Source organism: Anarhichas minor, unplaced genomic scaffold, assembly GCF_050575085.1.
Source record: "Anarhichas minor isolate MPS153535 unplaced genomic scaffold, ASM5057508v1 ptg000027l, whole genome shotgun sequence".
NCBI classification, from domain to species: Eukaryota; Metazoa; Chordata; class Actinopteri; order Perciformes; family Anarhichadidae; genus Anarhichas; species Anarhichas minor.
In genome coordinates this window covers 4,550,221-4,562,691 of record NW_027466473.1, presented here as the reverse complement: position 1 = coordinate 4,562,691, position 12,471 = coordinate 4,550,221, and positions in this window count along the sequence as shown.

Sequence of the window (12,471 nt, the reverse complement as noted above, 5' to 3'; positions counted from 1 at the left end):
GAGACAACCAAGATAAGTGTGTGTGATATGTGAATGTGTTTTTAGGACTGACGTCCTGATGTTTTTTAAAAGTTTGTGTCGAGTCCTTTTGACGATGGTGATCAGAGTAAGCTGAACTGGTCCACTGCCAAGCTGCAGATTCAAGGGTGAGGCCGCAGGGTTTCACCCTCCTCCAAAACCTCATAGCTGTTTTATTTTGTTGTTTTGTTTGGGTTTTGCTGGTTTTAATTTCAGTTGCAAACCTCAGCTCCCGGTGAGTTGAGTGAGTTGGATGAAGCTCCAGCCAGCTGAAAGAGCTGTTTTACAAACCTTGCTCTTTGTGTACAATGCAGAAGGCGTTGTGAACAGGGGTGAGGTTTTATGACAAGCACCTGAGGTCATCTCCGTCTACGGGGAAGCAATCTGCGCATAATTTCTTTAAAGAAGTCATATCTATGTTGACGTCTGTCGAATTCTGGCTCATATCATAATTGAAGTTTCTAAATTTGGGTATTTTATATTTCCATCCTTTATTTATTGACATTGTCTCATTCAAACACAAATAGATAATTTAAACCTGTGAATGCAGGTTGATCTGAATGTAAAAACAATATTAGCCTATCGCTATTTTTTATTTACAGGGATCAAATATTGTGTTGCAGTGAAAGAAATGTATAACTTAAAAAAAAAAAAAACCCAGCCTGGACTTCACTGCTGCTGAGTATAGTTCAGGGGTTGAATAATCAATGTGAGAGGATAGAGGAGACACACAGGAATGTATGAATATATATTTTACACAAAACACATCCTCGATGATGCTCCCACAAAACACGGAAGTACATTTGCATATTCAGTCACAGCTACAAACATGGAAATATGTCGTTTAACCCTTTCTTGGTGCTATAGGATAGGTTTATATCTCCTTATACCATGAAATCAGAACCCCTCTGGCGGCTATTAAACTAAAAAAAACTGATGTGTCGTCCAGCTGTTAGCAGCCCATTGGATCTCACCCAGCCTCTCACCTAATAAAAAAGGATTGATTTCAGCCTGTCACAACGAAAAGCAATCCAGTCTTAATATCTCAAGTCCATCCTTGCTCCCAATGCAGGTTTTTTATTTTCTTAATCTTCTAAAAAATTGGCCATACTCTACATTTTCCCTGACAATACGTTTGCCTTAGCCACACATTTCCCAAGAATTAACTTAAAGCTCAGACTACCTTGAAGCAGTGTCTCACAGGTTCAGTCGGCACTACAAACGCGTTTTGATAAGAAAAGCTGTATGAACCAATATCTGTGAACAAAGAAACGAATGCCTTTACATTAAGGGTAACAAATAGTCATGACACACACACACACACACACTAATGAAAGGAAAGTAGAATGACAGTTGAAAAGAAGGGTTTGGCCTCACTTTTTTTTCTGGGAGCCATCCATCCCAATTTGCATCAAGAGAAAACAAAAAAAAGCTTCAGTTCATCCAGGCAGCCTGTTATTGTCCCCAAAAACACGTTAGCGCTCACTAACTGCGGGCGTATTCGAACGTTGCGCAGTGTTTGGGCATCGTTGTCTTTTTATGGGCAATTGTCGGTCTAATGCAGGGAGGGTAATTCTCCAGAGCATTTCCCCGAGCACTCGAAGATTACCTTGGCTTCCTTCTGTGCTGCTATTCATGGTGTTCATCCTGAGTACACTGGGTCTCTGAAGACTGCACTGTGAGACATTAAGAACACAATGTAAAGCGTGTCTGTCCCCCACTGGGACATGAGTATATTTCAATGTGCACATCTATGTCACGTAAACCAGACCCCACCAATACCCACAGACGGGATATATTATATTGTCCACAAGAGCATTTATACTCCAGCGTCTTGTGATGTTTCTGTTTACCAGTACCAATGCACTGCGCTTCAATTAGCGGGCCGTTGTGTTTTTTTCCCCGATCAGCGAATCACAAATTATTCCCACCGCACTTTCCTGTTACGTCCCCGCTCTAAAGACATCTTTCAATTGTCCCCATCAACCCAAGCTCTATGACCAGCTTCCTGAATTCACGGCTGTGAGGGTTAGTGCTGAGTAGTGTCCCAAGAAATTCAGAAGCTCTCTTGTTTGTGTTGTTTTTTTAGGGGGGAAATTTAACTCGTAGCCTTTTTCATTTTCATAATTCACGTTTGAAGGTAAATTGAACCTTTGTGTGCGAACATTGCAACAGTCAGCCTTTACCTACTACACTGAAACCTCTCCTTTCACCACGCGTCCTGGAAGACTTTCATAACTTTCATAACTACAATCTGGCCACTAGTGAAATCATAGCGTACGGATAACTTTTTACTGCCCAAGATATTTAGCATATAATAAGATACAAGCACAAAACAAGGGGATGTTTTATCAATGCAACTGGACTGCTTGACTGCAAGGGGGGCTCTCTGATCATGACATTGTGCCAAATGCTATTTCTCTTCGCCCTCACATTGACGTTCCTCTCTCTCTCGACATTCTTATTCCCCCCTGCATGTTGCTGTTTCTCGCCGATCCAAGACTCCGCCCACGTCCCGATCTGTCTGTGCTTCTTCCTACACTGTGCTTTCCCCCCCCCCAACGTCTTGTCTTCTCATGGGTGGCACGCTGGCGGTGGGAGTTATGCACTATAGGTCATAAGGGTATGAAAATATTTCCCCAAGCCGTAGAGTTCACAAGGCTAAAAATGCACAGAAAACACCTGCCTCCGAAACTGTGACGCCCACGAGACCAACCAGCAAACGTTAGCTCAAAGTATCAAATTCCCTCGATAGAAGAAGAACAAGCGTTTAGATCGTGAACTATGGCCTTTTAAGGGAAGAGAAAGTGTTGTTGTTTTTTCTCTTCCACAAGAAGGCAAATCTTGCTCAATTAGATATTCACACGTCGGCTGAACAAACTGACCTCCAGTTTCCAGCCTCTCTAAACAAAGCGCAGTAAGGAACGGAACGCATAAGATGGCGCGAGCAAGGCGGGAAACGCGTTTGTGACCTCAAGCCGAAAACAATGACATCCTTTATGCATATCCTCTTATCTGAAAAATGACTAGAATTCATTTCTGTGGAAATACAATATGTCATGTCATATGATCTATATGTACTTTATTGTAGCTATTCTAGTTTGTAGTCCAAATGCAGTCCAGCGTTGTCGATACAATGTGAACTATGTTATATTTGTGTGGATGATGAGAGTGCCAACTAAGCCTGATTAAGATTAGCTTTGCGATTTGTTTGTGCATTATGATGACTCATCATCAACCGGTGGTGTCCATATTTCTGTCATTGATGATTTAGTTTGACAGTAAGAAAATGTAAAGAATATTGGAAGCAATATAGTAGCATGTTGTCCTGTTTTGTGTTCTATGTCTGTTGTATGAACCTTTGAAATTACTAAGATTTTGAATGAATAGGTTTACATGTACTTTTTGTAAGTTATGAAAATGCTGCTATTTGATAAGTAAACTATACAAAAATATTTTAGTTGAAAAGATGTCTGGTCTGTTGATTAGAAACATGCTCTAAAAGGCTGGAGCATAAAACGAGGTGTATAGAATGCTATACAGTATTGGTAAGATAGTAAAAGTAATAATAGACTCCATAGTACAACCTGTGCCAAACTAGACCTCCGCAGCTTCTGAAAATTGTAGATGTGCGATCAAATGTTAGATATCAATAACTTGTTTAGAAGTGCTGATCAAGTGCCAATCAAACACCGTCTTTTAAGTTAAGAAAAAGATAATCAAATACATGACTTAAGAAAAACAAAGGACAAAGAACTTTTTTGTGCATTGTTTTATCCCATAGGTACATAGAGTAAGAGTTAAAGATTGTGATTTTTATGGATCCATGTTGTTTTACACTCCATGCATCCCTTGTGTGTTTGTTTGACCTGTGGCTTAAGTACTGCTGTCTCACAAAATGTCTCTATAGGCCAGCATGGACTAAAGCATAACATGTTATAAGCATTCATAACATACCATTAACAATCAAAAATGTGTTTGTGGAGTTAGGTGTTATCTTTTTGCACGTCTTCTATTGCATGGTATCAAAGTAAATTATGAGGAAAAAAAAAAAAGCTACAAAAATCTGCGAGGTGTCTCTCGCAAAACGTTCAAAGACATAACGCTGCATGCGGTCAAATGTAAAGCACTTAAGTTTACTCGCCTCATGTTAAAAAAAAAAAAAGAAAGAGTTGTTTTTTATGTTGTGAGTTGGGAGGGAGCTCATTATCGTCATGTTGGCCGGAAAAAAAAGACACACACATCTCAGATCAAATTCTAATCAATCCAGTTCATGTCTCTGCACATCATCAGAGAAGATATTTTTGATTTTCAGGTACAGTGAGGAGTATTAAAAATGTGAAACAAGCAAACGTGAAAATGTTATTCAGTGCATTGGCTCCTTGTGTTGTCTTTTTAGGATATCGGGCATGCATTTCTTTTTACAAACAGGTTGAACCTCATTGAACCTGTCCCATAATGTTTTTTGGATTCTTGTCACAGCTTGAAAGCCCAGATCTAATCTATGAATGTACCCATTTACTCTTTTTTTTCCTGTCGAATGTTATATCAGTCTTTAATGTAAATTCAGGGCAGGAATGTCAAATACATGTAGAGTTAATATCTATGTCAATAACAGATTTCAGCTATAGTCAGGTAGGCCTCACGCGGCCACAGTCATGATCCAGATATGTTTTTAACACAACTTCCGATTCGCTGTCAACATTATCTTGTTTGTTTGGTGTTGCATAAATGCACTTTACTGATCAGTGGGGTCATATTGGGTGTGAAATGAAGCAAACCATGTTGGCTTTCAACAGATTTTTTCTTCTTTATTGTCATTCTTTTTCGCTCTGATGTTACTTTTATTTATTAAGTCCCTTATACTGTATATGGTCTCATGAATGATGGAAAGGGCTGGAGTCTCAGACAATATAGAAAAGTAGCACCTGTTTTCTCACTCGAAGGCATCTCCTTCACATTCCCTTCAGCAGAGGTTTGTGTCAATCACTGAGTGCTTTGTTTTTAACCAACGTGTGAAACCAGGAGGGGGATCTGTACACTTTTGGCCCTTTTGTGTCCTCTTTTGCTTTAAATTACAAATTTAGAAAGATGGTTTTCATTTCTCCAGCAAATTGAGATTGGGCTGAAGGCACTGAGGGCAACCCTGTCTCCTACAAAGTTATGTTCCCATACAACTAAACTGCGCTCACAATCACGTTGAGAGAGAAACTCGTTTTCTCCAGGATTACGGTTGCCGTTTTAAATGGTTTGGAACACGTTTAAACATCGTAAATTGAAACATACCAAAAACAATGCGAACAGAGTTCGTTTGGTTTGGGCAACAAAAGTACTTGGTTTGGTTTCGTAAAAAAACATCACGGTTTGCCTTAAAATGACTACCAAACTGAAACAAAACCAAAAACTACTTGATTTGATTTAGTAAAAACATCATATTTGGGCTTGAAATGACTACGAAATTCACAACAAAAGTATGTAGTTCACATTTGACACAAAGAGCATTCTGGGTGAAAGTCAAGTGTTTGTCCCGTTCACCACCTACATTTCCCTCCGAGGACTTACGCCGACTCATTTGAAACTTATTTGTGATACGTCAAAAGCAATCGTGATCCACAACAATCTACGTATTTCACTCTGCAGTTTTGTTGTATGGAAGCGTACCTTTTAAGACAGGCCTGATGCACGCTCAAAGTCTGGCTGATGTTACAGTCGGATCTGAGAGACACCATCGGCACCAGCAAAATGCAGATTGCCTCTGCCACCTCGACGTGATACAAAGGGAACCTATTCGACTTTGAGTGGTAAAGGCCTGGTTAATGTCAATTGATGTTTCTCCTGTTATTTTGTGTCACAGACCCCTGTCGTTGCATTTACTGCTTCACATCTGAATGCTAATTGAACTACAGTATCATTCCAAAACTTGTTGTGTTTGTTTTTATTCTCACTCCAAATGTGTCCTGGACGTTCATCCGCCCCCACGGAGCCCTTTCACGAGAAGGCTAGGACTGGTTTTTAAAACACTTCAAACTGACTCGGACTGCTCGCTCCTCTCTTAAAAAGCCTCTTCTCCCTGAGTGTCACTCTCTCAGCCTACACGACGTCACGATTTGTGTTCCGTTACACCGAGCACCTGCTGCTGTGTCCACCCTTTAAAACGGATTAAGGTATTTCTGAGCCCTTTCGCCTGAGAAAATGCGGGATTCTTTGCCAACCTTACATGAGGCCATTTTTGTCTTTGACCCTCTGAACCTCCCATGAACTTAGTTGACCTTCTCCATCCACGAGAACTCATTCATGTATGTGTTGGATATTTGACACCATTTTATCTGTCAAACTCTGCGAGACTGTTCTTTTCCTTCCTTATCTGGACAATTCTGCAGGGGTTGAACGCTTGCTTCAGTGAAAACTGAAGGGAGCATGCCAATACCTTGCAACCATTTCCACGTCATTGTACATTTTTTTTCCGGGTTTTGTTTTTTTACTTCGTTTAACCTCTGTTCCTTCCATTTCAGAGAAGAAAAAAAATGGACTGACAGCATAAGATCAAATATTCCAACCTAAGAAAAAGTGATGTTTTCTTGTTGATTGGGTACATTTCTCTTGGATGTTAGCGACTACAGTTCTGTCTTTCGTTTGTGACGAGGAGAATCTGTGAAAGTCCACAGTGTTAACTACCTAAAGGGCTTTCTAGGACAGCATTTATATGTCTTTTAAAATGAAAGTATTCAGAGATGAGAGGAAAACGTCTTTTTGTGCCATTTTAGAAAAAAAAAAGAAAAAAAAAGTGTGACAGCTTTTTATGGCAAATATTTGTCAGCGAGAGTGCCAAATAATTCCATACTGAGCCAAAAGGCAGCCAGCCTACATAACTAAATGTTAGATCACTGGAATGGTTTCGTCCCATTTCCACTCCCCTTGAAAAACATCACCCTAATTGTACAACGTTTGAGCTCATGTACCATTATTGTTATGCTGCCAGTCTGTTTTCTGCTTTTGTCAGAGAAACATCTCAGAAGCAGTATATTTTCTAAATGACACAGTGTTGGTAAAAAAAAAAGAGACAACAGCTACTATGGTGAGGAAAATGAGCGGATTTTAAAAGTGTCATTGTTTTTATTATTAGTTTATTTGAACATTATTCATTAATAGATTTAACGGTAATGACTATTTAATGTAACTGTAGTACTGTGTTTGTAAAAGAAATTCAGTGAGTTGTGTTTTATGACTCGTGGACTACCAGTGAAGTCAGCATTTCAGTGTTAATAATTGAATTGTTTTTTAAAGATTATTTTTGCGACGGCAACAAAGAGTCATTATAAATGTTCATTTTAACATCACTTGTCTTCTGTTCCTTTTTTCCCCACCTGGTCCCTCTGCACTGTCTCACTTGAGTGAAAGGTCGAGTGTTTACACAATTGCAAACAACACATTCTACGAATAGATCGATTTTCGAGTGCTGAACCCGAGCATGTTCTGAACGTGTGTTTACGTGGACACGATGCTCATATAATGAGGAGTCAGATTGTGGTGCAACAGCTACGTATGTAGTGAAAAGTAGCATCATTTTCACACCTGGTTTACATGAAAATATTTGATAGTTGGGTTTGTTTCATAGAAATAGAATAGGAGCAGAACGGACGTTGAACTGTTGCCGTGGTAATAGAGTGCTAAAGGAATGGGTCCTTAAAAAACAGGAAATGAGTCAGCACGGTTACCTCGTCTCCAAGTCAACAGGTTTTTTCAATGTTAGATGTCTGAAATAATGTCTACATGTCTTAAAAAAGGCATTTGTCTAAATGAGACGACTAAACGCCCTCACTAAAACACTGGTCCGTCTTTAACTTAGTGGTGGTGATGTGAAGTTGTTTGACCGTGGGTAAAGTTTGTTTATAGCCTAACGTTAGCTTTTTACTTCTGGTGATGTATTTACTATAAAAATCATAGAAGTGGATTTTCCAGAAAATAAGCTATGTGTTTGCCACAGAGATTATTTGCTGCAATAATCCAAAATCCACATTGGCTTTCTGTCGAGGGAACCAATGTGTTTCTAACTTCTCGATTTGACTACAAAAATACATCTTCCCTGCAGCACTCTACCTGACTACAAAATACTAATAGAGCCGAATCGACATCTGTTAAGGCCAATTCATACTTTCTTTCTTACATACTTTGTAAAAGGTACAGCCGGTGTTGTGATGAATACTGTTTCCCCTGAATATGTGTTTCCCCCTACCTATACCTGAACCAACCGTTATCCCTAACCCTAACCACCATTTGGGCATTACTATTTTAACAGGAGGGAAATCTAATCAACAGAGGAACAGACTTTGACATAACACCTGCATGGCAGGACTATACACACACACACATACTAGACGCTGATGCTGTTGTTTTACACGTCACGCCACCAGAACTTGCCTCAAGTCGGTTTACTTGGAAGTTACTGTTGCAATGGCAACAGTACACGACGGTATACGTAAAAATGGCCGCCGCTCTGACCGCTATGTCTATTTGGATGTAAATGTCCATTCTTCTCATATTCTATTCTATTTCAGTGATCTGTTTACCGAGGTATGGGTGTTAGATAACGGACACTTCATTTAGTACCTCGTTACGCTAAAGATTGCTCTGTTTTTGTAGAGTGGCAGTGACTTTAGTCAGAGCCCATTTACAAACGTGAGCATTTGTTTTATTTAGTTAATGCAAGGGTTGGTATGGGTCATATTTTTTGGAATTCTCTTAACATCCAAACAGCAATCAAAAACTCTAGTATCAGTAGCTGTCGCAGGACTGTAATAAGCTTGTCCAATTCATTTCATTTGGCCTGAATGTAATGATTGGACAGTCTACCTGCTTGTCTGCCGGCGTAGATGATCACACTCTGTTCATGCACTCATTGTTCATCACCGCAGTCTTCCACAAGCTGCTAGTTTGGCAGCTGTGAGTACTAACAACAGCCATGTTGGTTGTTTTAAATTTACCATGATCATTTTGGGGGAGTCGCTTCAGAGGGCGGCCTGAATGTGCGGGCTGTTAGTGTTGCCGACTCGACGACGTTCTCGCTAGATTTACCGACTTTTTGGAGCTAGTGCTGCTAGCTACTCTCATTGGAAAGGAGTTTGCATCATGGGCTTGGATTTTAGTTTGGATACTTTTTGAATCAAGCGTACTCTTGCTGGTTTCTCAACATTACCAACCCTATAGCTTTAAGCCTCCAACAGGATAGCTGCAAATATGTATCTCCTCCGCGATCACGTTTTGAACACAGTTGGCCTCTGCAAAATAAATTGACAATGGGATTTTACAGGCGAATGCCAATCCACTATTTTCACACCTCAATGTCCAGCCCATTCTCACAGGTATTTTTGGGGGGAGCTATGGAATATTTGACCAAACAGGCTGATGAGGACGTAAGTTGGGAAATGTCAATCAAGCACAGTCTATACACACCTACACATCCAGAGAAGAGGTCTAATTAGGTAACATAAGTGAAAACACCTGTATGTGTGTGTGCATGTGCACCATAATATGTGAATAATATGACGAGCATCTGATATTCAATGCGAGCCAATAATGGTATAATATATCAATATAAGCCATGCATAGCACAAACAGGGATCATTCATATTCTGACGGAGCCAGTTGACAATGGATTGCACTGCACAACCTAATGAAAAGCACTCCTCAATCATTTACTATATTTTATATTATTGAAGACAATCTCGATATGAGCTCTGAGCACAGTTAGTAGGTACAAGTTTTGCAACATGTCAGACCCCCGAGACTTTTAAGCAACGACGTCCATGAGCCACCCAGGACACGGCCATTCCTCCTACGCTGTTTGACCTTGTTCATCATCCAGCGAATACATCCCTAATCTTCTGAGCTCAGTTACACAAGTCGAGGAAGGTGATATCAGACACACACACATACAGGGCCGTAGCTATACTGAGTGCCCACAGTATTTCTTCTGGGAATCTGTGATGTTCAATCAACTCCGAGCTGCAGTTTACATTCTAAAATGCTCGGGTGTTCAAACTACGGCCCGCTGATCATTTTAAATGGCCCCGCTTTTGTCCTTCTTCACACTGCAGCTTAGATACTTACTGTACTTTCTCTCTTTTTTCAAACTACTCTGAGTTTCCAGAACTCAGAGATAAACGTTTACTACTAATTTGATGTAGATACCTGAATTCTGTTCCTGGATGCTTGTGGACTTCAGTGAAAGAGACCCAAACAGCAGATGGACTTGCCTCGTGGAAAGCTTGCACGACGATCATCAGAATGACTAACTAACAAATACAGCCTGACACAAATACAGGCATTAGTAAGTCGTTGGGTATAGTAACCACCCGGAGGTCACTGGTGTTTGGGGAATTACATGGTGCCAATTAGAAAAATTTTTGAACTCGTCTTTGTCTCTGATCCCCTACAGTTAAAGCTTAAAATAGCTGCTACGTAGTTTAGTATATCTATGAAAAGCCACAGTATTCTCAGTCTAAATTATCTCATTTTGAGACCTGTATCTGCTTTAATCACACTGTCCAATTTGCTTTTTCAAACCAAACCAAAAGCACCTCCCTTTACATTGCAAAGGCAACAAAAGCCTCCCACACTGTCCTCTGGGCAGTGAAATCATAATGTAACATTTTCTGCACATCTCAACTCATCCGATGTCTCCTTTCCACCTAGAATCGAGGTGTAAAATCCTGCAGCAGTATACATTTAAGGCACATTTGATTCCTGCTGTGAGAGAGAGAGCAGCAATGGGCTTGAATGATAAAATTGCGTTGTCAAGGTAACAAGTTGTTCTGAAGACTGCAAATATGTCGCACCGGGGGATGCTCCTATACAATACTTCAACCTGCAGCCCCCGTAGCCCTGAACCACAACGGCTTCCGTGTTTCACTCCCTCAGCATCAAGCAGGTAACTGCAGATGTAATATGGTTTGCATTCATAATTCAGAGATATTTAATAGCCGGTCTATCTTCATCGATGTTATCAAAATTATTCGCCTGCAAATCTCATTTGCAAAACCAAACCATTACAGCTGTCGGAAACCTTGAGGTGGCACCGTGGTTTTCTTTCAAATGATGAATGAGGGAAAAAAGGTGGGGACTGCTGGAGAATAGAGATACACTGACTGAGGCACCCTTTAACATGGTTCCTGATGTAACCATGGATACCTCTATTTCATGGATGGAGTAATTTTAGCTGGAGTGGGATCTGAAGGACAGTTATCACTGTTTCTGCTCTGGAACATTATATATTATCAAATCTTAAATAGCAGGTTACACTCTAGATATCTTGAAACGTTGTAGTAAACAGCAGTTTAAAGCCTTTATGGTTTGGCAGACTATATGCCAGCAGGTGAAGAACATTGAATTTGAGAAAAAATTGCAGAGTCGAGGTCAGGGGGAAAAACTGAATCATAATCACGATCACCATCATAGCTGTGACTGTCCTGAGAAATGTTTACAGATTCTTCATCCCCGTGAGGTTTTGAGGCGCAGAAAGGTGTTTTGAAATTGATTATGATTTGTTGTTCGTGGACACGCTGCCATTATGAATCCTGTTTCTGAGTGGAGGATAGTGGTAGTGAGACTTATCAGTTGGGGAGAGAACAGGGGAAGTGTCTGCACTGTCACAGCGACCATGATAGTGCTGGCCACGAGGGATTAAGAGGAGATGTAGCTATACGATAAAAACAGAGCAGCACTGAGGCGCCCTCAGACACTGTCTTAAAGTCAAAGAACAAGAGACTCAATTGTCAAAGTGTCAGAACACTCTTCTGCGAAATAAATTCACTTCTTTGGAGGGGGGGCAATTGTTGTCATATTTTTATGGAGAAATCAGCGAAAATACACGGTGATGAATGGTGCCGGGATACTTTCTTTCTGCAATGTTAGCAGGTGTTCAGATTCCAAAATATCTGCTTGATGTCATTATATCAGGTTGTTTTTGAGTGGTGTGTGTGGAGGATATGTGGGGGAAGAAATGAATGTAATCCATCAAGAACCTTGTCATGACTAAATCTAGATACCAAAAAAAACAACAACTACAGACATAAAGCTTTATAGGCCTGATTTAAATGCAGCAGTGCAGACAGAGTGGTTCACGTCAGCAAAGGAAAACAGTGACATCAGCCATGGCTACGCTGAGCTAATGGTAGACAGAGATAGATTTATGTAAATGACCTGGATCTATGTTTTTGCCTGCTGAATGCAGAATATACAGTAATGTGTGTGCTATATTTCAGCTCTGTCAAATGCTCTCTGACTCCACCTGCTGGTATTATCCAGCCCTTACATTCACAGACACTGTCAAATTAAAAATCTGCACGTACAAAGACGGCAACTGCCATTTTTTTTTGTGTGAAGCCTCTTTGGAGGCAGCTATAGTGAGCAGACAGTTCTCTCCCTCAGCTCTTCTTGTGTTCTGTGTTCAGTCCC